The sequence below is a fragment of the Triticum aestivum genome, chromosome 1B, assembly GCF_018294505.1.
Source record: "Triticum aestivum cultivar Chinese Spring chromosome 1B, IWGSC CS RefSeq v2.1, whole genome shotgun sequence".
NCBI lineage: Eukaryota > Viridiplantae > Streptophyta > Magnoliopsida > Poales > Poaceae > Triticum > Triticum aestivum.
The window spans coordinates 251,474,673-251,501,579 of record NC_057795.1 but is presented as its reverse complement, the minus strand read 5'-3'; positions in this window follow the sequence as shown (position 1 = coordinate 251,501,579).

Genomic DNA, 26,907 nt, shown 5'->3' with positions numbered 1-26,907 from the left:
CTTTCTGCAGATGCTCTATGATCCGGGCAATCTCATTTGCCCGTAAATTGAAGAAAATCCAGCGTCTACATGCCTTATTCTCCTTGTTTTCACCGGATGGCATGCTGTAACTCATGCACGTGAAAGCCAAGAATAAAAGGGCATTCTTGTCATCGGTCAATATATATGTGGAAATGATATATCCACTATAGAGGACAAGAAATTTTGGGGCAGTCAGGCAAAAAGCACACGAGAAAATGAAGTACTTTCAAGGACTACCATAGAATGGACAGATGCTCACTAAGACGGTCATAATTTTGTCATTAGGAGTCTGTGTCGGACCCATAAGTACTCAAACTGCTCGCCGCGAGCGCGCGAATCCAAAAAAATACTCCCCGCTTGCACCACGAGGCCCGGAGTACCCTCAAATTCAGCCTTAAGCAGGACTTTTTTGCCCTGAAAGTCAAAGAACATCATTCGTCACTATTTTTCACACAAGTTTCTGAACCCATTGGCACTTCCTTTTAAAGGAAATTTGAGAGATTATGTTGCTTATAGACATTAGCCCCCCTGGTAGGGACAAATGTACCTTTCTGCAGTTGCTCTATGATCCAGGCAATCTCATTTGGTCGTAAATTGAAAAAATCCAGCGGCTATATGCCTTATTCTCCTTGTTTTCACCGGATGGCATGCTGCAACTCATGCGCGTGAAAGCCAAGAACTAAAGGGCATTCCTGGCATCGGTCAATATATAATTGTAAACGATATATCTCCACTATAGAGGACAAGAAATTTTGGGGCAGTCAGGCAAAAAGCGCAGGAGAAAATGAGTAGTTTCAAGGACTGTCATAGAATGGACAGATGCTCACTAGGATGGTCATAATTTTGTCGTTAGGAGTCCTTGTTGGACCCATAAGTACTCAAACTGCTCGCGGCGAGCGCGCGAATCCAAAAAAATACTCCCCGCTTGCGCCAGGTGGCCCGGAGTACCCTCAAATTTAGCCTTAATCAGGACTTTTGAGCCCTGAAAGTCAAAGAACATCATTCATCGTTGTTTTTCACACAAGTTTCTGAACCCATTGGCAGTTCCTTTTGAAGGAAATTCGAGAGATTATGTTGCTTATAGACATTAGCCCCCCTGGTAGGGACAAACGTACCTTACTGTAGATGCTCTATGTTCCGGGCAATCTCATTTGGCTGTAAATTGAATAAAATCCAGCGGCTATATGCCTTATTCTCCTTGTTTTCGTCGGATGGTATGCTGCAACTCATGCACGTGAAAGCCAAGAACTTAAGGGCATTCCTGGCATCGGTCAATATATATGTGGAAACGATATCTCAACTATAGAGGACAAGAAGTTTTGGGGCAGTCAGGCAAAAAGCGCACGAAAAACTGAAGTACTTTCAAGGACTACCATAGAATGGACAGATGCTCACTAAGACGGTCATAATTTTGTCATTAGGAGTCTGTGTCAGACCCATAAGTACTCAAACTTCTCGCGGAGAGCGCGCGAATCCAAAAAAATACACCACGCTTGTGCCTGGAGGCCCGAACTACCCTCAGATTCAGCCTTAAGCAAGACTTTTTGGCCCTGAAAGTCAAAGAACATCATTCGTCGCTGTTTTTCAGACAAGTTTCTGAACCCATTGGCAATTCCTTTTGAACGAAATTCGAGAGATTATGTTGCTTATAGACATTAGCCCCCCTTCTAGGGACCAACGTACCTTTCTGCACATGCTCTATGATCTGGGCAATCTCATTTGGCCGCAAATTGAAGAAAATCCAGCGGCTATATGCCTTATTCTCCTTGTTTTCACCGCATGACATGCTGTACCTCATGCACGTGAAAGCCAAGAACTAAAGGGCATTCCTGGTATCGGTCAATATATATGTGGAAACGATATCTCCACTATAGAGGACAAGAAATTTTGGGGCAGTCAGGCAAAAAGCGCACGAGAAAATGAATTACTTTCAAGGACTGCCATAGAATGGATAGATGCTCACTAAGACGGTCATAATTTTGTCATTAGGAGTCCGTCTTGGACCCATATGTACTCAAACTGCTCGCGGCGAGTGCGCGGATCCAAAAACATACTCCCCGCTTGCGCCAGGTGGCCAGGAGTACCCTCAAATTCAGCCTTAAGCAGGACTTTTTGGCCCTGAAAGTCAAAGAACATCATTCGTCGCTATTTTTCAGAGAAGTTTCTGAACCCATTGGCACTTCCTTTTGAAGGAAATTCGAGAGATTATGTTGCTTATAGACATTAGCCCCCCTAGTAGGGACCAATGTACCTTTCTGCAGATGCTCTCTGGTCCGGGCAATCTCATTTGGCCGTAAATTGAAGAAAATCCAGCGTCTACATGCCTTATTCTCCTTGTTTTCACCGGATGGCATGCTGTAACTCATGCACGTGAAAGCCAAGAACTAAAGGGCATTCCGGGCATCAGTCAATATATATGTGGAAACTATATCTCCACTATAGAGGACAAGAAATTTTGGGGCAGTCAGGCAAAAAGCGCACGAGAAAATGAAGTACTTTCAAGGACTGCCATAGAATGGACAGATGCTCACTAAGACGGTCATAATTTTGTCATTAGGAGTCCGTGTCGGACCCATAAGTACTCAAACTGCTCGTGGCAAGCATGCGGATCCAAAAAAATACTCCCCGCTTGCGCCAGGAGGCCTGGAGTACCCTCAAATTCAGCCTTAAGCAGGACTTTTTGGCCCTAAAAGTCAAAGAACCTCATTCATCGCTATTTTTCAGACAAGTTTCTGAATCCATTGGCACTTCCTTTTGAAGGAAATTCGAGAGATTATGTTGCTTATAGACATTAGCCCCCCTAGTAGGGACAAACGTACCTTTCTGCAGATGCTCTATGATCCGGGAAATCTCATTTGGCCGTAAATTGAAGAAAATCCAGCTGCTATATGCGTTATTCTCCTTGTTTTAGCCGGATGGCATGCTGTAACTCATGCACGTGAAAGCCAAGAACTAAAGGGCATTCCTGGCGTCGGTCAATATATATGTGGAAACCATATCTCCACTGTAGAGGACAAGAAATTTTGGGGCAGTTAGGAAAAAAGCGCACGAGAAAATGAAGTAGTTTCAAGGACTCTCATAGAATGGACAGATGCTCACTAAGACGGTCATAATTTTGTCATTAGGAGTCCGTGTCGGACCTATAAGTACTCAAACTGCTCGCGGTGAGCGCGCGAATCCATAAAAATACTCCCCGCTTACGCCAGGTGGCCCAGAGTACCCTCAAATTCAGCCTTAAGCAGGACTTTTTGTCCCTGAGAGTCAAAGAACATCATTCATTGCTATTTTTCAGACAAGTTTCTGAACCAATTGGCACTTCCTTTTGAAGGAAATTCGAGAGATTATGTTGCTTATAGACATTAGCCCCCCTGGTAGGGACAAACGTACCTTTCTGCAGTTGCTCTATGATTCGGGCAATCTCATTTGGCCGTAAATTGAAGAAAATCCAGTGGCTATATGCCTTATTCTCCTTGTTTTCGCCGGATGGCATGCTGTAACTCATGCGCGTGAAAGCCAAGAACTAAAGGGCATTCCTGGCATCGGTCAATATATATGTGTAAACGATATATCTCCACTATAGAGGACAAGAAATTTTGGGGCAGTCAGGCAAAAAGCGCAGGAGAAAATGAGTAGTTTCAAGGACTGTCATAGAATGGACAGATGCTCACTAAGATGGTCATAATTTTGTCGTTAGGAGTCCGTGTTGGACCCATAAGTACTCAAACTGCTCGCGGCGAGCGTGCGAATCCAAAAAAATACTCCCCGCTTGCGCCAGGTGGCCCGGAGTACCCTCAAATTCAGCCTTAAGCAGGACTTTTTAGCCCTGAAAATCAAAGAACATCATTCGTCGTTGTTTTTCACACAAGTTTCTGAACCCATTGGCAGTTCCTTTTGAAGGAAATTCGAGAGATTATGTTGCTTATAGACATTAGCCCCCCTGGTAGGGAAAAACTTACCTTACTGCAGATGCTATATGCCTTATTCTCCTTGTTTTCGCCGGATGGCATGCTGTAACTCATGCACGTGAAAGCCAAGAACTAAAGGGCATTCCTGGCATCGGTCAATATATATGTGGAAACGATATCTCCACTATAGAGGACAAGAAATTTTGGGGCAGTCAGGCAAAAAGTGCACGAGAAATTGAAGTACTTTCAAGGACTGCCATAGAATGGACATATGCTCACTAAGACGGTCATAATTTTGTCATTAGGGGTCTGTGTCAGACCCATAAGTACTCAAACTTCTCGCGGCGAGCGCGCGAATCCAAAAACATACTCAACTCTTGTGCCTGGAGGCCCGGAGTACTCTCAAATTCAGCCTTAAGCAGGACTTTTTGGCCCTGAAAGTCAAAGAACATCATTCATCGCTGTTTTTCAGACAAGTTTCTGAACCCATTGGCACTTCCTTTTGAAGGAAATTCGAGAGATTATGTTGCTTATAGACATTAGCCCCCCTGGTAGGGACAACGTACCTTTCTGCAGATGCTCTATGATCTGGGCAATCTCATTTGGCCGCAAATTGAAGAAAATCCAGCGGCTATATGCCTTATTCTCCTTGTTTTCACCGCATGGCATGCTGTACCTCATGCACGTGAAAGCCAAGAACTAAAGGGCATTCCTGGCATCGGTCAATATATATGTGAAAACAATATCTCCACTATAGAGGACAAGAAATTTTGGGGCAGTCAGGCAAAAAGCGCACGAGAAAATGAAGTACTTTCAAGGACTGCCATAGAATGGACAGATGCTCACTAAGACGGTCACAATTTTGTCATTAGGAGTCCGTGTCGGACCCGCAAGTACTCAAACTGCTCGCGGCGAGCGCGCGGATCCAAAGAAATACTCCCCGCTTGCCCTAGGTGGCCAGGAGTACCCTCAAATTCAGCCTTAAGCAGGACTTTTTGGCCCTGAAATTCAAAGAACATCATTTGTCGTTATTTTTCACACAAGTTTCTGAACCCATTGGCACTTCCTTTTGAAGGAAATTCGAGAGATTATGTTGCTTATAGACATTAGCCCCCCTGGTATGGACCAACCTACCTTTCTGCAGATGCTCTATGATCCGGGCAATCTCATTTGGCCGTAAATTGAAGAAAATCCAGCGTCTACATGCCTTATTCTCCTTGTTTTCACCGGATGGCATGCTGTAACTCATGCACGTGAAAGCCAAGAACTAAAGGGCATTCCGGGCATCGGTCAATATATATGTGGAAACTATATCTCCACTATAGAGGACAAGAAATATTGGGGCAGTCAGGCAAAAAGCGCACGAGAAAATGAAGTACTTTCAAGGAGTGCCATAGAATGGACAGATGCTCGCTAAGACGGTCATAATTTTGTCATTAGGACTCCGTGTCGGACCCATAAGTACTCAAACTGCTCGTGGCGAGCGTGCGGATCCAAAAAAATACTCCCCGCTTGCGCCAGGAGGCCTGGAGCACCCTCAAATTCAGCCTTAAGCAGGACTTTTTGGCCCTAAAAGTCAAAGAACCTCATTCGTCGCTATTTTTCAGACAAGTTTCTGAACCCATTGGCACTTCCTTTTGAAGGAAATTCGAGAGATTATGTTGCTTATAGACATTAGCCCCCCTAGTAGGGACAAACGTACCTTTCTGCAGATGCTCTATGATCCGGGCAATCCCATTTGGCCGTAAATTGAAGAAAATCCAGCTGCTATATGCCTTATTCTCCTTGTTTTCGCCGGATGGCATGCTGTAACTCATGCACGTGAAAGCCAAGAACTAAAGGGCATTCCTGGCATCGGTCAATATATATGTGGAAACCGTATCTCCACTATAGAGGACAAGAAATTTTGGGGCAGTTAGGCAAAAAGCGCATGAGAAAATGAAGTAGTTTCAAGGACTCTCATAGAATGGACAGATGCTCACCAAGACGGTCATATTTTGTCATTAGGAGTCCGTGTCGGAACTATAAGTACTCAAACTGCTCGCCGCGAGCGCGCGAGTCCATAAAAGTACTCCCCGCTTGCGCCAGGTGGCCCGGAGTACCCTCAAATTCAGCCTTAAGCAGGACTTTTTGGTCCTGAAAGTCAAAGAACATCATTCGTCGTTGTTTTTCAGACAAATTTCTGAACCCATTGGCACTTCCTTTTGAAGGAAATTCGAGAGATTATGTTGCTTATAGACATTAGCCCCCCTGGTAGGGACAAACGTACCTTTCTGCAGATGCTCTATGATTCGGGCAATCTCATTTGGCCGTAAATTAAAGAAAATCTAGCGGCTATATGCCTTATTCTCCTTGTTTTCGCCGGATGGCATGTTGTAACTCATACACGTGAAAGCCAAGAATAAAAGGGCATTCCTGGCATCGGTCAATATATATGTGGAAACGATATCTCCACTATAGAGGACAAGAAATTTGGGGGCAGTCAGGCAAAAAGGCACAAGAAAATGAAGTACTTTCAAGGACTGCCATAGAATGGATAGATGCTCACTAAGACGGCCATAATTTTGTCATTAGGAGTCCGTGTCGGACCCATAAGTACTCAAACTGCTCGCGGCGAGCGCGCGGATCCAACAAAATACTCCCCGCTTGCGCCAGGAGGCCCGGAGTACCCTCAAATTCAGCCTTAAGCAGGACTTTTTGGCCCTGAAAGTCAAAGAACATCATTTGTCGCTATTTTTCAAAGAAGTTTCTGAACCCATTGGCACTTCCTTTTGAAGGAAAGTCGAGAGATTATGTTGCTTATAGACATTAGCCCGCCTGGTAGGGACCAACGTACCTTTCTTCAGATGCTCTATGATCCGGGCAATCTCATTTGGCCGTAAATTGAAGAAAATCCAGCGGCTATATGCCTTATTCTCCTTGTTTTCACCGGATGGCAAGCTCTAACTCATGCACGTGAAAGCCAAGAACTATAGGGAATTCCTGTCATCGGTCAATATATATGTGGAAACTATATCTCCACTATGGAGGACAAGAAATTTTGGGGCAGTCAGGCAAAAAGCGCACGAGAAAATGAAGTACTTTCAAGGAGTGCCATAGAATGGACCGATGCTCACTAAGACGGTCATAATTTTGTCATTAGGAGTCCGTGTCGGACCCATAAGTACTCAAACTGCTCGTGGCGAGCGTGCGGATCCAAAAAAATACTCCCCGCTTGCGCCAGGAGGCCCGGAGTACCCTCAAATTCAGCCTTAAGTAGGACTTTTTGGCCCTGAAAGTCAAAGAACCTCATTCGTCGCTATTTTTCAGACAAGTTTCTGAACCCATTGGCACTTCCTTTTGAAGGAAATTCGAGAGATTATGTTGCTTATAGACATTAGCCCCCTAGTAGGGACAAACGTACCTTTCTGCAGATGCTCTATGATCCGGGCAATCTCATTTGGCCGTAAATTGAAGAAAATCCAGCTGCTATATGCCTTATTCTCCTTGTTTTCGCCGGATGGCATGTTGTCACTCATGCACGTGAAAGCCAAGAACTAAAGGGCATTCCTGGCATCGGTCAATATATATGTGGAAACCATATCTCCACTATAGAGGACAAGATATTTTGGGGCAGTCAGGCAAAAAGCGCACGAGAAAATGAAGTAGTTTCAAGGACTGTCATAGAATGGACAGATGCTCACTAAGACGGTCATAATTTTGTCATTAGGAGTCCGTGTCGGACCCATAAGTACTCAAACTGCTCGTGGCGAGCATGCGGATCCAAAAAAATACTCCCCGCTTGCGCCAGGAGGCCTGGAGTACCCTCAAATTCAGCCTTAAGTAGTACTTTTTGGCCCTAAAAGTCAAAGAACCTCATTCATTGCTATTTTTCAGACAAGTTTCTGAACCCATTGGCACTTCCTTTTGAAGGAAATTCGAGAGATTATGTTGCTTATAGACATTAGCCCCCCTAGTAGGGACAAACGTACCTTTCTGCAGATGCTGTATGATCCGGGCAATCTCATTTGGCCGTAAATTGAAGAAAATCCAGCGGCTGTATGCCTTATTCTCCTTGTTTTCGCCGGATGGCATGCTGTAAGTCATGCACGTGAAAGCCAAGAACTAAAGGGCATTCCTGGCATCGGTCAATATATATGTGGAAACGATATCTCCACTATAGAGGACATGATGAGGACATCAATACCATTGTTACACCCACAACCCCTACTGCTACATATACGGGACCAATTACTAGAGCTCGCGCACGCCAATTAAATTATCAGGTACTTTCGTTTCTTGGTAATGATTCTAATGTTCATGAGAATATGATGCTGCCTAAATTGGATACATTTGTTTTGCTTACAAATGAAGGGCCTAGCTTGGAGAAGGGTGAACATTGGAGCAAGAACAAGCATGGAGATGATGGCATGCGCAAGGGGAACAAGAACGGAGTTACGAGTGATGATTTCAGGTCTTTGAAGCCACCATAACGAGTGCATGAAGCCTTGGACGAAATATACAAGATGCCACTTCATAAATTTCGTCCCGAGGCTATTATAGGTGTTGCATCACCTTTTTATTGGGCCAGGCCCATGTAATTTCGAAATACATTAGTGTAGGCTATTTTTAGAGTCCGTATGTGTGGGGAAACAAGAGATAGGGTTGATTTAGGACCCCTCCACCAAGGGCCACGAAATTCCCCCTCTCTTCCTCCATATATACAGCCCTTAGGGCACCGTTTAGACTTTGGATTTGTTTAGATTAAAAGTTCGCCATAGCTGCAACTTCGCGTACTTCGTTTGTGTTCAACGACCAGACAAAGGCGTCACAGAACCCCACCTTGATCAATAAAGCTTTCATCTTATATTCGCAATATCCAGATTGCAATCTCAGTTTCTTGCTGGTTCTTCGTTTGCTCGCAGGAAACAGACCCTCGTGGTCAGGTTGATCGTGCTCCGGCGTGGTCAATAACCTCTCGGAGTTGGTTTAGCGATTGCTAAGGCGCGACGTCCTCGCACGTTCGTAGTCGGATCGTCAAAGTCGACTTCCACCAAAGCGATATCCATCATCTCATCGAAAGACGGGACACGTTTGCCTCTATCATGCGCTCTTGGCAGATAATGGTGGTTGTGCCTGTTTTCTTGTATCACGACTGGAGGAGGCACCTGATTGAGGTGCTGGTGCAGTTGAAGTAGAAGATGCACGCGGTGTCCATGATGAAGGTCGGCCTGCAGAAAAGTTAGATCGCGCCAATGCTTGTCGATCCTGCACTTCACGTTCAGCTTTACAAGCAAGATGGAATAAACGAGTGATATTAGTATACTCCTTATAGTCTAGAATGGTCTGAATCTCTCTATTTAAACCACCCAGAAAACTTGCAAGCATAGCTTGATTCTCCTCAACAATAGCACATCTAATCATGCCAGTTTGTAATTCCTGATAATATTCTTCTACAGAATTTTTCCCTTGTCTTAAACGCTGCAATTTTTGAAGCAATTCACGTTGATAATATGGTGGAACCCAACGCGTACGCATAGCAGTTTTCAAAGCAGCCCAAGTAGTTGGAATAGGATATAATCTACAATGTTCAGACCACCATACACATGCAAAACTAGTGAAGCACAAACAGCAGCAGCAACCCGTCTCTCCTCGGGATATTGTAAACATGTAAAACGTTGTTCAGTTTCTAACTCCCAAGTAAGATATATATCAGGAACATATCTACCCTCAAATGGTGGAATATTCAATTTCAGTTTAGGAATATGCACATCATCTCGTACCTGAGGTGGTGGTGCAGGCCTACCATTACGAATATATACCTGAGGTCGACCTGCTGGTGGTGGTGCTGGTGGGTGCACGTAGTTCTGATTTTGATCAACCTCATCCTCATAATCGCCCGCATACTCATCATCCTCCTGGGTACCAGCAGCAGCAGTAGCAGGAGCCAAAGAAGCATCAATAACAGGAACAGCAGCACCAGAAGTTTGGCCATCCTCAATAGGAACACGCTTCGCTCGTCCATACTGATTCGGAAGGATGCGTTGTTGTTGGTGTTGCAGAGGTGCGATAGGTGCAGCCGGCGATGGTGGTGGTAAACGCGCGAGCAATTCATTAAACTTGCTATCAAGCTTTGTTTCGAACGTCTTCTCCATGCCATCTATCTTCTCCATGGCCTCGTCAAATCTGTTTAGCACATCTTGCACCTGTCCACTCATCATTTGCTGAAATTTATCATGTAGCTGTTTGTTCGTCTGGTTCTCCCAATCAGTCTCATCGGCTTGTGATCCTACCATGGTTAGCAGCAAATAGAAACACACAAGAATATGATCCTACAGACTACTAAGAAGTGGTGGTGGTGTATCACAAACCCGTCAAGCAAAACTCAAATTCCTACCAGTTCTTACCCAGCAGCAGGCGGTGATCGGCAACCGTTGTAGTCAAAACTCTCAAAGCTTGGATAGAGCGATTACCAGGGAGAGTCAAACGCACGACGTAGATGTATGTGGAGCTGGGAAGGCTTATAGTATGGTAGCAAAAAGGGTCAGCAATAATCAATTCAGAGATGCAAAGTTGAATAAACGCTCAACGACGGTACTAGGCTAGACCGTGCTAGAGACGCGAGCCTAGAACACTAACAAAATCACGGCGCTGCACGTAAACAAGGAAAAAGCACACTCTGGATTTTTTTTTTGCTCTTTTTTTTGCGCTGCTTTTTTTTGCGAAAAATCACTATAATGGCGAGTGTCTCAAAACTCTTCCTAGGTCAAACTGACAGGATGGGCACGGAATTTTTTCGACCAATTTTTTTTTTCATTTTTTCGACTGCCCGGACCCAAAAACTGGAAACGGGTCAAAAAAAACTTCCTATAATGGCACCTGTCTCAAAACACTCAGAAACACCTAAAAATAGGATAGCCAGAAATTTTTTCGAAAAATGCGTTTTCGAAAAATTTTGGGCCTAAACGGAGGGTGGTTTCCGGACTCTTTTTTTTCGAAACCTACTCCAGCAAGGAAACACGAATCGGAATCTAGATGGATCTCAAAAACACACCTAATATGCAAGGAACTCGGATTGGTGGTGGATATATGGTGGTGGTATATGGCAGCGGTGGTGGTATATGGCAGCGGTGGTGGTATATGGCAGCGGTGGTAATATATGGATATGGATCGGTGGTGGTATATGGATACGGATTGGTGGTGGTATATGGATACGGATTCGGAGCGGTGGTGGTAGGTGACAGGGGCGATGATAATGGTGCGGTGGCGGCGTGACAACTTATGACCAGAACTCGAAACTCTAAAAGACAAACGCTAAGACCAGCAACTAGACACGACGATGCAACCGCAAATTCAACAAAGTAAAACCCTAAAAAGATTTTGCAAAGGCTCAGATTGGTTCGGATATGATGAACTAACCCTAATTTTTTTTGGCTTTTTCGTGGACTGTAGGTATGAAGAACAGACTCGATCTAAACTACGAAAAACTGTAAAATCTCACCGAGCAACCTGGAAATCTGATACCACTTGATAGAGGCAAAGGTGTCCCGTCTTTCGATGGGATGATGGATATCGCTTTGGTGGCAGTCGACTTTGACGATCCGACTATGAACGTGCGAGGACGTCGCGCCTTAGCAATCGCTAAACCAACTCCGAGAGATTATTGACCACGCCGGAGCACGATCAACCTGACCACGAGGGTCTGTTTCCTGCGAGCAAACGAAGAACAAGCAAGAAACTGAGACTGCAATCTGGATATTGCGAATATAAGATGAAAGCTTTATTAATCAAGGTGGGGTTCTGTGACGCCTTTGTCTGGTCGTTGAACACAAACGAAGTACGCGAAGTTGCAGCTATGGCGAACTTTTAATCTAAACAAAACCCGAAGTCTAAACGATGCCCTAAGGGCTGCATATGTGGAGGAAGAGGGGGGAATTTCGTGGCCCTTGATGGAGGGGTCCGAAATCAACCCTATCTCTTGTTTCCCCACACATACGTACTCTAAAAATAGCCTATACTTATGTATTTCGAAATTACATGGGCCTGGCCCAATAATAAGGTGACGCAGCACCTAAAATAGCCTCGGGACGAAATTTATGAAGTGGCATCTTGTATATTTCGTCCAAGGCTTCATGCACCCATTATGGTGGCTTCAAAGTCCTGAAATCATCACTTGTAACTCTGTTCTTGTTCCCCTTGCGCATGCCATCATCTCCATGCGTGTTCTTGCTCCAATGTTCATCCTTCTCCAAGCTAGGCCCTTCATTTGTAAGCAAAACAAATGTATCCAATTTAGGCAGCATCATATTCTCATGAACATTAGAATCATTACCAAGAAACGAAAGTACCTGGTAATTTAGTTGGCGTGCACGAGCTCTAGTAATTGGTCCAGTATGTATAGCAGCAGGGGCTGTGGGTGTAACAATTGTATTGATGTCCTCATCAGTTAAAAGTTAGCCATTGCAACTTCGTGTACTTCGTTTGTGTCCAACGACCAGACGAAGACCGCTTACGGATCCCCACCTTTATCTATCAATACTTCATATATACTCGCAATATTCAGATTGCTTTTATCATATTCTTGCTTGTTCTTCAATTGCTTGCAGGAATAGACCTTCGTGGTCAGGTTGATTGTGCTCCGGCGTGGTCAATAACCTCTCGAAGTTGGTTTAGCGATTGCTAAGGCGCAATGTCGTGCATGTTTGTAGTCGGATCGTCAAAGTCATCTTCACCAAATCGATAGTTATCATCTCATCGAAAGATTGGGACACCCCGCCTCTATCAAGTGGTATCAGATTTCCAGGTTGCTCGGTGAGATTTTACAGTTTTCGTAGTTTAGATCGAGTCTTTTCTTCATACCTATAGTCCACGAAAAAGCCAAAAAAATTTTAGGGTTAGTTCATCTTATCCGAACCAATCTGAGCCTTTGCATAATCTTTTCTGTATTTGCTTTGTTGAATTTGCGGTTGCATCATCGTGTCAAGTTGTTGGTCCTAGTGTCTAGTACTTTAGAGTTTCGAGTTCTGTTCACAAGTTGTCACGCCGCCGCCGCACCATCGTCATCACCGCTGACATATACCACCATCGTCATCACCGCTGCCATATACCACAATCGACATCACCGCTGCCATATACCACCATTGATAGAGGCAAAGGTGTCCCGTCTTTCGATGAGATGATGGATATCGCTTTGGTGGAAGTCGACTTTGACGATCCGACCACGAACGTGCAAGGACGTCGCGCCTTAGCAATCGCTAAACCAACTCCGAGAGGGTATTGACCACGCCGGAGCACGATCAACTTGACCACGAGGGTCTGTTTCCTGCGAGCAAATGAAGAACAAGAAAGAAACTGAGATTGCAATCTGGATATTGCAAATATAAGATGAAAGCTTTATTGATCAAGGCGGGGTTCTGTGACGCCTTTGTCTGGTCGTTGAACACAAACGAATTACGTGAAGTTGCAGCTATGGCGAACTTTAATCTAAACAAAATCGAAAGTCTAAACGGTACCCTAAGGGCTGTATATATGGAGGAAGAGGGGGGAATTTCATGGCCCTTGGTGGAGGGGTCCGAAATCAACCCTATCTCTTGTTTCCCCACACATACGGACTCTAAAAATAGCCTATACTTATGTATTTCAAAATTACAAGGGCCTCACCCAATAATAAGGTGACGCGACACCTAGAATAGCGTCGGATGAAATTTATGAAGTGGCATCTTGTATATTTCGTCCAAGGCTTCATGCACCCATTATGGTGGCTTCAAAGTCCTGAAATCATCACTTGTAACTCCGTTCTTGTTCCCCTTGCGCATGGCATCATCTCCATGCTTGTTCTTGCTCCAATGTTCATCCTTCTCCAAGCTAGGCCCTTCATTTGTAAGCAAAACAAATGTATCCAATTTAGGCAGCATCATATTCTCATGAACATTAGAATCATTACCAAGAAACGAAAGTACCTGATAATTTAATTGGCGTGCGCGAGCTCTAGTAATTGGTCCCGTATATGTAGCAGTAGGGGTTGTGGGTGTAACAATGGTATTGATGTCCTCATCATCCTCCCCTTCTTGAAATGAAGTCGTCCTCGACAGAAGCTCATCTTCCTCACCCAAATAAGGCTTCAAATCTGCAATGTTAAAAGTGGGACTAACCCCAAAATCTGCAGGCAGCTCAAGTTTATATGCATTATCATTTATTTTCTCTAACACCTTAAAGGGACCATCAGCACGTGGCATTAGCTTTGATTGCGCAAATCAGGAAATCTATCCTTACGCAAATGTAACCAAACAAGATCTCCAGGTGCAAACACAACATGTTTTCTACCCTTATCTCCAGCAAGTTTATATTTAGCATTCATACGCTCAATGTTTTCCTTAGTTAACTCATGCATCTTTAAAATCAATTCAGCATGTTATTTACCATCAAAATTAACCTTCTCCGAAGATGGCAGAGGCAACAAATCAATAGGTGCACGAGGTAGGAAACCATACACAACTTCAAAAGGGCACATCTTAGTAGTAAAATGCAATGAACGATTATAAGCAAATTCAATATGAGGCAAGCATTCCCCCCACATTTTCTTATTATTCTTCAAAACAGCTCTAAGCATAGTAGACAAAGTTCTATTGACTACTTCAGTTTGTCCATCAGTTTGGGGGTGACAATTAGTACTAAAAAGCAGTTTAGTCCACAACTTAGCCCATAAACATCTCCAAAAGTGGCTAAGAAATTTAGTATCACGATCTGAAACAATAGTATTTGGCACACCATGCAAGCGAATAATTTCACGAAAGAACAAATCAGCAACATTAACACAATCATCGCTTTTATGACATGGTATAAAGTGTGCCATTTTTGAGAATCTATCCACGACAACAAATATGCTATCCCTCCCCTTCTTTGTTCGAGGTAAACCTAAAACAAAGTCTATAGATATATCCTCCCAAGGAACACTAGGTACAGGAAAAGGCATATATAAACCATGAGGATTGAGTCGTGACTTAGCTTTTTGACATGTAGTGCAGCGAGCAATAAAACGCTCAACATCCCGTCTCATCTTTGGCCAAAAGAAATGTGTAGCAAGTACGTCCTCTGTCTTCTTCACGCCAAAGTGTCCCATTAATCCTCCTCCATGCGCCTCCTGCAACAACAAAAGACGAACGGAGCTAGCTGGAATGCATAGCTTGTTAGCACGAAACACAAATCCATGATTAACGACAAACTTGTTCCACATTCTTCCTTCTTTACAATTCTGCATTACATCTTTAAAATCAGCATCATGCACATATTGATCTTTGATGGTCTCCAAACCAAATATTTTGAAGTCAAGTTGTCAAAGCATAGTATAACGACGAGACAATGCATCAACAATAACATTTTCTTTTCCCTTCTTGTGTTTAATGACATAAGGGAAAGTCTCAATGAATTCAACCCATTTAGCATGTCTACGATTCAGTTTAGCTTGACTTTTAATATGATTCATGATCAGAATGTATAACAAATTCTTTGGGCCATAAATAATGTTGCCATGTTTCTAAAGTCCGAACAAGAGCATATAATTCTTTATCATAAGTAGAATAATTCAGACTAGGCCCACTCAATTTTTTAGAAAAGTATGCAACAGGTTTGCCATCTTGTAATAACACACCTCCTAATCCAATTCCACTAGCATCACATTCAAGCTCAAAAGTCTTATTAAAATCAGGAAGTTGGAGTAAAGGAGCATGTGTCAACTTATCTTTCAATACCATGAAGGCTTCTTCCTGTGCGGTATCCCAAACAAAAGGCACATCCTTCCTTGTAAGCTCATTGAGAGCTGCAGCAATGGTGCTAAAATCTCTCACAAAACGCCTATAGAATCCAGCGAGGCCAACAAAACTCCTCACTTGTGTGACCGTTTTGGGCTGCGGCCAACTCTCAATAGCTTCAATCTTGGCTTTATCAACTTCAATTCCCTGTGGAGTAACAACATAGCCAAGAAAAGACACTCGGTCGGTGCAAAAGGTGCACTTCCCAAGGTTACCAAATAAACGTGCATCACGTAGAGCAATAAAAACAACACGTAAATGTTCCAAATGTTCCTCCAAAGTTCTGCTATAAATCAATATGTCATCAAAGTAAACTACCACAAATCATCCAATGAAAGCACGTAAAACTTCGTTCATTAATCTCATGAAAGTACTAGGTGCATTAGTTAACCCAAAAGCCATGACTAACCACTCATATAATTCAAACTTAGTTTTAAATGTCGTTTTCCATTCATCTCCCAGTTTCATACGAATTTGATGGTATCTGTCGTGGATTTCTCACGGCAGATGTCCTAGCGAAAGGACTTAGTCGTGGAGCCATCGCTACGAGTTTACTTGAAGGGGTTTAAAGCGGACACAAAGACACGAGGGTTTTATACTAGTTCGGCCCCTTCGATGAAGGTAAAAGCCTACGTCTAGTTGTGATGGAATTGATATGATCTCAATGGCTAGGGAGCAAACAAGCTTCGCCTAGGCTCGAGTTGTGGTTGTCTGTGCTGAACCGCCACCAAGTCGTCCCCTTATATACACGGGTGACGCCCGTCGGTCCATAGAGTCCTAACCGGTTCATACTCATATTCCGGTTGCTATCTCCCTATTCCTTACTTACAATACAAGTCATACATCAGGCCGGTTTACGGCTACATGCTCTAACCGACTACAGGCCTTGGGCCTTCATCTGTTTACGCCACTAATGAAGTTAACCCGGCCCAAGTAGGCCGGTTTACGCCTAGTGGTAATATCCCCAACATTAGGCCGCAGATTGATTTGAACTGGTTCATGTCAATCCTTCACACCATCTTGCGTCTTGGATATCTTCTGTTTAATTGGCAAATCTCCATGTCGTCATTATTTTTAGTTGTTGTAAACCGGCATGACGTCATCAGTTTTGGTTACTGTAAACCGGCATGACGTCATTATGAAGTTCATAATGCCCTCTTAATGACAGCTCCTGGATTCGCGCGTTTGACCTAGCTCGGTTGCCTTATAAATAAGACCGAAGGGTCATTTCCTTTCTCTTCCCCTTCGTCCCTTCTTCTTCTTCTTCCTCACGTCGCCGGCTTTGCAGCTCCGCCACCACCGTCGACCTCTGCCTCGTCTCGGGCCGCTGCATCGACCTGAACATACCAGAGTGTTGCGGCGTCTTTCCGCATCTTCTCCGTTCCCGGTAAGTCCTCTCTCCTTCTTAACCTAGATCTGTTCTTAGGGTTCCATGTTCTTGCTATGTTCATTGCGCGTTCATAGCTGTTCTCTAACCTGGAATGCATCTGTGGACTCTTGTCGTGCTTAGTAGCGATCCCTTTAGCATCCGCCTGATATTTCTCCTCCAAGCGCATAGATCTCCCGCACATGTCCGCTCAATGGCTCACTTCTGTTTCCGCCTTAGTCTTCGAAATATTTCCTGTTTTTATGAGCTTGTTGTAGATCCGCGGCTGTAACATGATTTTGTGAAACTTGTTTCTGCATAACTAGTTATCCATAGTTTCAATTGCTTCCGATGCTTAGGCCAGGCGGTTTAACTTCACCATAGAGAAAAAATTTCTAAACCGGTATATATGTCATTAGTCCCCTGGTTGAACCGCCAGAATCCATCTGATGCTGCATTGTAGAAGACCGGATTATTGGTACTGCCTCCGGTTTACCGTAATTAGATCAACACCTTTTTATCCGGCATGTCCTTGAACCGGATCACTTATTTCTTGTAGATCTCGTCATGGCCAAACAAGTGTACGAGTGCAACTGGGTTCCCTCCCGTGTCACAGAATCACAACTGAATGATCTAGTCCTGATCGGCGCTTTGGATAACAAAGATACGATTCACTGGAGGGTTCCTGGAGATGAATGTCCTCCTACGCCCCAGGAAGGAGAGGTCGTGGTCTTCGCAGATCACATGGCCCGGGGCTTCAAACCGCCCGGCTCCAAATTTTATCGGGATGTGTTAGCCAACTTTCAACTCCGTCCACAGGATATTGGCCCCAACTCCGTCACCAATCTATGTCACTTTCAAGTACTTTCTGAGGCATACCTTCAAGAGGAGCCTTCAGTCGAGTTATTTAGAGATCTCTTTCATCTAAACCGCCGTACTGAATTCACTGACGGCCCTAATACCGAACTTGGCGGTATGGCCATTCAGAAAAGGAAAGAAATCACCTATCCCCACGTCAAACTCCATACTCACCCCAAGGAATGGAACGCAACTTGGTTTTATTGCAAGGATACCTCTCCTGACAATGAAAATCCCTTGCCTGGCTTCCATCCGGAACGGCTCAGCAACACTCACCCTTTTCCACAAAGGCTAAGCGCCAAGGAGAGAATTAAATACGCTCCTCAACTATCCAAGCTCCGGGCCTTCATGGCCAATGGTTTAACAGGAATAGACCTTGCACGCTGCTGGATATCATGGAGCATTTTGCCTCTAAGCCGGCGCCCAAATTTGATGTGCGAGTATGATAGTGTCGATGACCCACTCCGACACACTAAAATCCAGCTCCCTGATGACGAAGTCACAGAATCTGTGAAAAAGATGCTGAATGAACCGGAGCACCTCTGTGCTCAAACCGGTCTGCCTCCTTACTGCACCACCAACAAACCGCCAGCGGTAATATTTTAATTGCTCTATTGTTGAACCGGTTACTATTTTATATGCTCAACATTTAATTACTGCTGATCCAGGGTGATAATCCATTTTGGAGCAAGAAACTTCCTAAGACAAAACGGAAAAGGCAGGACGGCCAACCCGGCCCAAGACCAAGGTTATCAAGAAGCCAGCTCATAAGAGAAAAACCACCGCTTCATCTGACCCAGCCATTGACGATGATGTGGGTAATCCGGATCTTGAGATAGAACTTGATTCACTTGGCTTGCTTTTTACACGCCTTATTGATGATAATGCTTGTCAGGATGACGCTGAAGCCAGCAATGCGGGTTTTGTTGAGGTAACCATTCTCTCTTCCGATTCAGAAATCCTGCCTTTGCCAAAATTTCGCCGGGCAAACCGAAAAGTTAAATTTTCTCATCCTTTTGCTTATCTAGATTCCCAATTTCTTATAAAGACCCAGCAACACGAAGCTCGCCACACAACCCGGCACAGTGGCCAGGTAGTTACCTCTGCCGGTTTACCAAACAGTCTGGTTCGAAAACGCCGCTCCGAGGTCTCCGACCTTTTTATTGATTTAAATCCTAAAGCGGGTTTCTTTCGTCAACCTCTTAATCCATCCGACTCCGATTACCAGGTCACTTCTCATTCATCGTCTGGTGAATCATCGGCCACCCAGCTACCACCTTTGAAAACAGTTGTTGGGTAAGTTAAACCGAACATATGCTTCCAGTATACTGCGCAATGGCTTACACTTTTCCTTGACTTTTTATTTTTCTTTCAGGGCTAAACCGAAACCAAGCAAGAAGGCCCGCCTGGATAGAGCGGCTGAAGAAGATGTGGCCCCAGAACATGACCAAGCACCTGATCATGAAGTGTTTACTTGTGAAGATATCCCCAATGATCCTCCTCGGCAAGACGACGTTATCCCTGAAGAAGGTCCTATTCATATTCCAGCCTCTGCTGATCCGCCTGCCAGCTCTGTCCAGATTGAGAAATCCCACACTCCTGCTGACAAACCGGCCGCACCAACCCAAACCGGCGAGTCAAAAGATGATGATGTTGTGATTACCGGCGTAGGCCGCTCTGAACCTGGGAATCCTGCCACCCTTACCAGGCATACCATCAAAGAGGATTCTTCCCCTTTGAACAAAGGAAAATGGGGTGTTGAATTAGAGACATACGCCAATCTGAATGCTCAAGATCTTCACTCTGGCTATTCAAACCGGCTTTATACTAGCCGTGACTGTGAAGCTGGCTTGGTCAAAATGATGAGGGATAAATTTGAGGTAAATTCCTTCTTTCCTTTCTGCCATTGCATTCATCCTTGTAACCCCCAAGGGCCGGTTTGTGACCTTGGTCAAACCGGGACTTGATCCTGAACATTTTTTAAATCCGTCGGCATAACCCTCGAGGGCCGGTCTAACTTAGCATAAGTAAACCGGGGCTCAAAAATAAAAAGCTGTCCTTAGAACATAACTTGATCAAATAGCCATTAGCCCCCAAGTGCCAAGTTGAATACTTGTATTGAGCTTGGGACTTTGTAATCTAGCAATATACAAAAAAATTGAAGGTGCATTAGCCCCCAAGTATCAGGCATATAACTTTTGTTATGTGGTTGATACTTCCATTTCTTGGACCGTCTGTGCAAAGCTTAAAATGCCATCTGTATGCAGGCTGAAGTGAAAATCAAGGAGGACCAGATTGCCGATTTGCAGGAGGCCCTAAAGACCCAGCAGGCTGAAATAGATAAGGCAAAGCAAGAATTGACCAGCGCTTTGAGCACTGCTGAACGGCTGAAAGAAGGCTTCAAGAAAGAGCGGGCTGACTGGGCCACTGAGAAGGCCGGTTTAACCAAAAGAGCAGAAAACCCTGAAGCGGCCCTTAAACCGGTGGTGGATGAACTGACGGCCGTACAGCGGCAAATACACTCTATGACTGCTGCAATCTTTGGTAAGCTCCTTGTAACTTCTGTGATAAATTTGAATCTGCTGTATTGTAAATCCGGTTTGAGACCATTCCAATTTTTTTTGTAGGCACACGTATTGGGCACTTAGGAAATGATATGCGGAAGAAATTGAAAGCTGCCTACACCTTGGTGGAACAATTGTATACCGGAGCCCAACGGATCATCACCACAGCTTCTTACAACAACCCGGCGCCCTCTTTAATCCAGGACACTCTTAGCAAGTTGTCAATGCTTCCAGCCCGGATTGAGAAGCTGAAAAAATCCGCTGCCCGAACCAGAGCCATCAATGCCTTAATCCGGGCAAAGGCATGGGTGCCCGACTTTGATCCTGTGGAAGCAGCTCAAGGCTATCCCAGTCTGAAAGAAGATGGCTCTGAATTCAACGAAGAGGATTTAAGGGCCATAAACTGTGCAGTGCGCCCGCTGGCTTGCCAGCTAGCTGAAGAGGCAGATTTGACGCATTATCAAGCGGAATATAATAATCAAAACAAGCGAGTGCCGGCCCCAACTGTTGAAGCGGAGAATCTGATTCCTCCAACCCGTAAGCACACTTACGCCCCTGATATTGAACCGTCTTCCCTGATCCATGAAGAGGCTGTTTTCCAAGCTTTAATGGGAATCGACTGGACCACTGTTGATTTCCAGCCAATGGGTAGAGACGAGGAAGCTGAAGCGGCGGAGGATGAGGAGCAGGCTTGAACCGGAAGCCGATTTGAAGAGCTATTTGCAACATCCTTCCACAAAACAATGATTTTGTTTGAGCACCATGCCGCCTTGTAATAGGATAGTTAAAACTTCTGTCTGGAATATGCCTTCGTGCATAAGTACTGGAGCTTTTGCTTGAAAAACTTTAATTCATATTTCCTGCAATCAGAAAAATTTGAACTTCGGTAGCGGTTATACCGTCAGCCGGATTATGATCTTGATATGTGTATCCGTATACAACAAATAGATGATACATAAATACCTGCCATGTTTGATCATAAAGCTGGCTTTAGCCAAGCCTGAAGCGGTGGTTTTCTAAACCATTACCGTCAAAAAGGGAGAAAGTAGCGCCCGTACAGACCGTACTGACTTAATACGAGCCCCCTGGTTACTCCATGATGTTAACAGGGAAAAGGTAAACCAGGCAGACTCTTCCGGATTAAAAGGGGGATCAAAAATCATTGGCTGAACCAGAAAAAATATGCTTGTTGACACAAAAAATCCAACAAAAGCAAAGAACGAACAAACCATAAAAACAACATGGAAGCAAAAGTAATGATAAAAACCATTTGCAAAAATATGCTATACTGAGCTGTTCAGATGGTATTACCATGGTCGGACAGGATCAAGGCCCCCAATAGGAGTGACAATGATTCAAGTCAGCCAGGTCCCCAAATGACTCGTGGCATATATGCCAGATCAAGAGGCGTGGCAATGGTTCGGGCCCGACCATGCCCCCAAGTGATTTTGTGGCCTTAGGCCGACCAAGAGGCATGACTGGTTCAGACTTGACCAAGTCCCCAAATGATCTGGTGGCTGTCGCCTATCAAAGGGTGTTCGTTGGTTCGGACACGACCAAGGCCCCCAGTGATATATAAAAGACAAATGTCAAGGGGTAAGCCGGAGGCTGCTTTAAACAGAATCACTCCGTGTAACCTCGCATGATGAGAAAGACAGAGACCCCGCTTTAGCTGAGGCTCCGGTTTGATATATCAAAGATAATATATACATTGTCATGATATGTACATAGATAGAGCCGATGGCTCAAGTATAGTAAGGCCGAAGATGAGCTATATTCCACGGTCTATTGGTCTCCTCTTCTGATGTACGTGAGTCTTGATGTCCTCGAATATCAATCAGATAGTACGACCCGTTGTGCAAATTCTTGCTGACCACGAAAGGTCCCTCCCAAGGTGGGGATAACTTGTGCATATCCGTTTGATCTTGGATGAGTCGAAGCACCAAATCTCCTTCTTGAAAAGTTCTGGTTCTAACCCGGTGACTGTGATAGCGACGAAGATCTTGCTGGTAAATCGCCGAATGGGCAGCCGCTATATCACGCTCCTCGTCCAATAGGTCCAAAGCATCTTGTCGTGCTGTCTCATTGTCTGCTTCAACATAAGCTGCCACCCGAGGCGAATCGTGCCAGATGTCACTAGGGAGAACTGCCTCTGCTCCATAGACCATGAAAAATGGCGTGTATCCTATGGACCGGTTTGGCATAGTATTGATACTCCATAATACAGATGGTAGCTCTTCAACCCAACATCCTGGTGTTCTTTGCAATGGGACCAAAAGCCGGGGTTTGATGCCTCGTAAGATTTCCTGATTAGCTCGTTCTGCCTGTCCATTGGACTGGGGGTGTGCTACTGATGACACGTCAAGTCGGATGTGCTCACGTTCACAGAACTCCTTCATAGCACCCTTGGATAAATTGGTACCATTGTCAGTAATGATACTGTGTGGAAAACCAAACCGGAAAATCACCTTCTTGATGAACTGCACCGCTGTTGCTGCATCACACTTGCTGACAGGCTCCGCTTCAACCCACTTGGTAAATTTGTCAACTGCCACCAAAAGGTGGGTTTTCTTATCCTTGGATCTTTTAAAAGGCCCAACCATATCCAGCCCCCAAGTTGCAAACGGCCATGCTATTGGGATCATCCTTAATTCTTGAGCCGGCACATGAGCACGCCTTGAAAATTTCTGACATCCATCACACCGTTTAACCAAGTCCTCCGCATCAGCGTGCGCTGTCAACCAGTAGAACCCGTGACGAAACGCCTTTGCTACCAGAGACTTTGAACCGGCGTGGTGTCCACAATCCCCTTCATGGATTTCTCTTAAGATTTCACAGCCTTCCTCAGGAGAAACACAACGTTGAAACGCCCCTGATACACTGCAATGATGTAATTCACCATTGACAATCGTCATAGACTTGGATCGCCGGACTATCTGCCTGGCCAGAATCTCATCCTCTGGTAACTCCCCCCGGTTCATGTACGCAAGATAAGGAACTGTCCAATCCGGAATAACATGCAGGGCTGCCACCAATTGAGCCTCCGAATCAGGGATAGCCAAATGCACCTCATCTGGCAGTTTGACTGACGGGTTGTGCAACACGTCCAAAAAGACGTTAGGCGGGACCGGTGTACGCTGAGAGCCCAACCGGCTTAAAGCATCCGCCGCTTCATTCTTCCGACGGTCCACATGATCCACTTGATAACCCTTGAAACAACCTGCAATATTATCCACTTCCCGACGATATGCCGCCATGAGCGGGTCCTTAGAATCCCAAGTGCCAGACACCTGTTGAGCCACTAGGTCCGAGTCACCAAAGCACTTAACCCGGCTTAAATTCATCTCTTTAGCCATCCGGAGGCCATGGAGCAAGGCTTCGTACTCAGCTGCATTATTAGTACAAGGGAACATTAAGCGGAGAACATAACAAAACTTATCACCTCGCGGGGAAGTTAATACGACTCCAGCCCCCGAGCCTTCCAATTGCCTGGATCCGTCAAAATGAATAGTCCAATATGTGTGATCCGACTTCTCCTCTGGTGCTTGTAATTCCGTCCAATCATTGATGAAATCAACAAGTGCTTGAGACTTCACTGCCGTCCGAGGCACGTACTTCAGTTCGTGTGGCCCCAGCTCTATAGCCCACTTGGCAATCCGGCCAGTCGCCTCCCGATTCTGTATAATATCACCCAAGGGAGCTGAACTGACCACTGTGATGGGGTGCCCTTGAAAATACTATTTCAACTTCCGACTGGCCATAAAAACACCATAGACCAGCTTCTGCCAATGCGGATACCTTTGCTTGGATTCAATAAGCACCTCGCTGATATAATAAACCGGCCGCTGAACCGGATATTCCTTGCCTGCCTCTTTGCGTTCCACCACAATAGCCACGCTAACTGCCCGAGCATTGGCCGCTACGTATAATAATAGTGGCTCCTTGTCGACCGGAGCTGCAAGAACAGGCGGATTGGCTAACTGCTGCTTCAGGTCCTCAAATGCCTCATCAGCAGCTGGACTCCAAACGAAATTGTCCGTCTTCCTCAACATTTGGTACAAAGGGATAGCCTTCTCCCCGAGGCGGCTGATAAACCGGCTCAGCGCAGTGATTCGGCCTGCCAAACGCTGAACATCGTTGATACACTTCGGTTTAGCTAGGGATGTAATAGCCGTAATCTTCTCCGGATTAGCCTCAATTCCTCTGTTAGACACCAGGAAACCCAGTAACTTGCATGCCGGAACACCAAAAACACACTTGGCCGGATTGAGCATCATCTTGTAAGCTCGCAAGTTGTCAAAGGTCTCCTTCAAATCATCCACCAGCGTCTCCTTCTGTCTTGATTTTACTACAATATCATCCACATAGGCGTGCACATTGCGGCCAATCTGCTCATGCAGGCAATTCTGTACACACCGTTGATAGGTGGCTTGGGCACTCTTAAGCCCGAAGGGCATAGATACATAGCAGAAGGCTCCAAAGGGAGTAATAAATGCTGTTTTCTCCTGGTCCTTAACCGCCATCTTGATCTGATGATATCCAGAGTAGGCATCCAAAAAACTCAAACGCTCACAACCCGCCGTGGCATCAATGATCTGGTCAATACGGGGGAGGGCAAAAGGATCTGTCGGATAGGCTTTGTTAAGATCTGTGTAATCCACACACATACGCCAAGTGCCGTTTTTCTTAAGAACCAGCACCGGATTAGCAAGCCACTCTGGATGGAACACCTCAATAATAAAACCAGCTGCTAAAAGCCTGGCCACTTCCTCTCTAATGGCCTTGCGCCTTTCTTCGTTAAACCGGTGGAGGAACTGTTTCACCGGTTTATACTTAGGATCCACATTAAGAGTGTGCTCAGCGAGTTCCCTCGGTACACCTGGCATGTCAGACGGCTTCCATGCAAAAATGTCCCGATTCTCACGGATGAACTCGATGAGCGTGCTTTCCTATTTAGGATCCAGGTTGGCACTGATAGTGAACTGCTTGGACGAATCGCCGGGCACGAAGTCAACAAGCTTGGTCTCAGCTGCCGATTTGAACTTCAGATCTGAATCATGCTCTGTAGTTGGCTTCTTTAAAGGGGTCATATCCGCCGGATCAACATTGTCCTTATAATACTTCAACTCCTCCGTGGCACAGACTGACTCCGCATAAGCCGCATCACCTTCCTCACATTCCAAAGCGACCCTACGACTCCCATGAACCGTTATGGTCCCCTTGTAACCCGGCATCTTGAGCTGCAAGTAGATATAACAAGGCCGCGCCATGAACTTGGCGTAAGCCGGCCGGCCAAATAAGGTGTGATACGGGCTCCGGATCTTCACCACCTCAAATGTTAGCTTTTCCGAACGGGAGTCGTGCTCATCCCAAAAGGCCACATCCAGGGCTATCTTACCAACAGGATATACAGATTTGCCAGGCACCACACCATGGAACACCGTATTCGACGGTCTGAGATCTTTGTCTGTTAAACCCATGCGGCGAAATGTCTCATAGTACAATATGTTAATACTGCTTCCTCCATCCATGAGTACTTTGGTGAATTTATAACCCCCCACCTGAGGGTCTACCACTAATGCTAGCTGGCCCGGATTATCAATCTGGAGCGGGTGATCCTCTCTGCTCCACACGATAGGCTGCTCCGACCAGCGCAAGTAACGTGGTAAGGCCGGTTCAACAGAATTCACCGCTCGCCTGTGAAGCTTTCGGTCGCGTTTATCCAAACTAGTTGTGAAAACATGATATTGCCCATTGCTCAACTGCTTTGGCTGGCTCTGATAACCTGACTGCTGCTGCTGCTGCTGCTGCTGGCCGTTCCGATTATTCTGGCTATTGTGACCGCCCTGATTGAAACCTAAACCGGAAGCTCCATCGTGACCCGGACCGGGTAAACCGGATCCTGAACCGCCACCTGACCCATGGTCATACCGGAAGGTATTAGAGTTTTTAAACTCCTGCATGATATAACAATCTTTCCAAAGATGGTTAGCCGGCGCCTCCTTCGTCCCGTGCTTCGGGCAAGGCTGATTCAACAAATAGTTCAAACGGCTTGCGTTAGGATTGGGAGCCCCATTACGATTTGCCGCTTTACCTCTGCGCCGCTGCCCCCGGTCCTGTGCATTAGTGTTGGCCACAAAGTCCACGCTGCCATCCGCTTTGCGCTTGCCTCCGTTTCCATGACCCGCTAGTTTGTACTGCTGCTGTTTGGAGTTGCTGTGCTTCTTTCCCTTCCCTGCTTCATCATCATTAGGCTCGGGATCTTTGGTACTGTCCGAATCGGCATACTTCATTAAAGCGGCCATGAGGGTTCCCATGTCATTACAAAACCGCTTCATGCGTCCCAACTTCAATTTTAGAGGCTCAAACCGGCAGTTGCCCTCCAGAGTTAAGATCGCAGAGTCGGC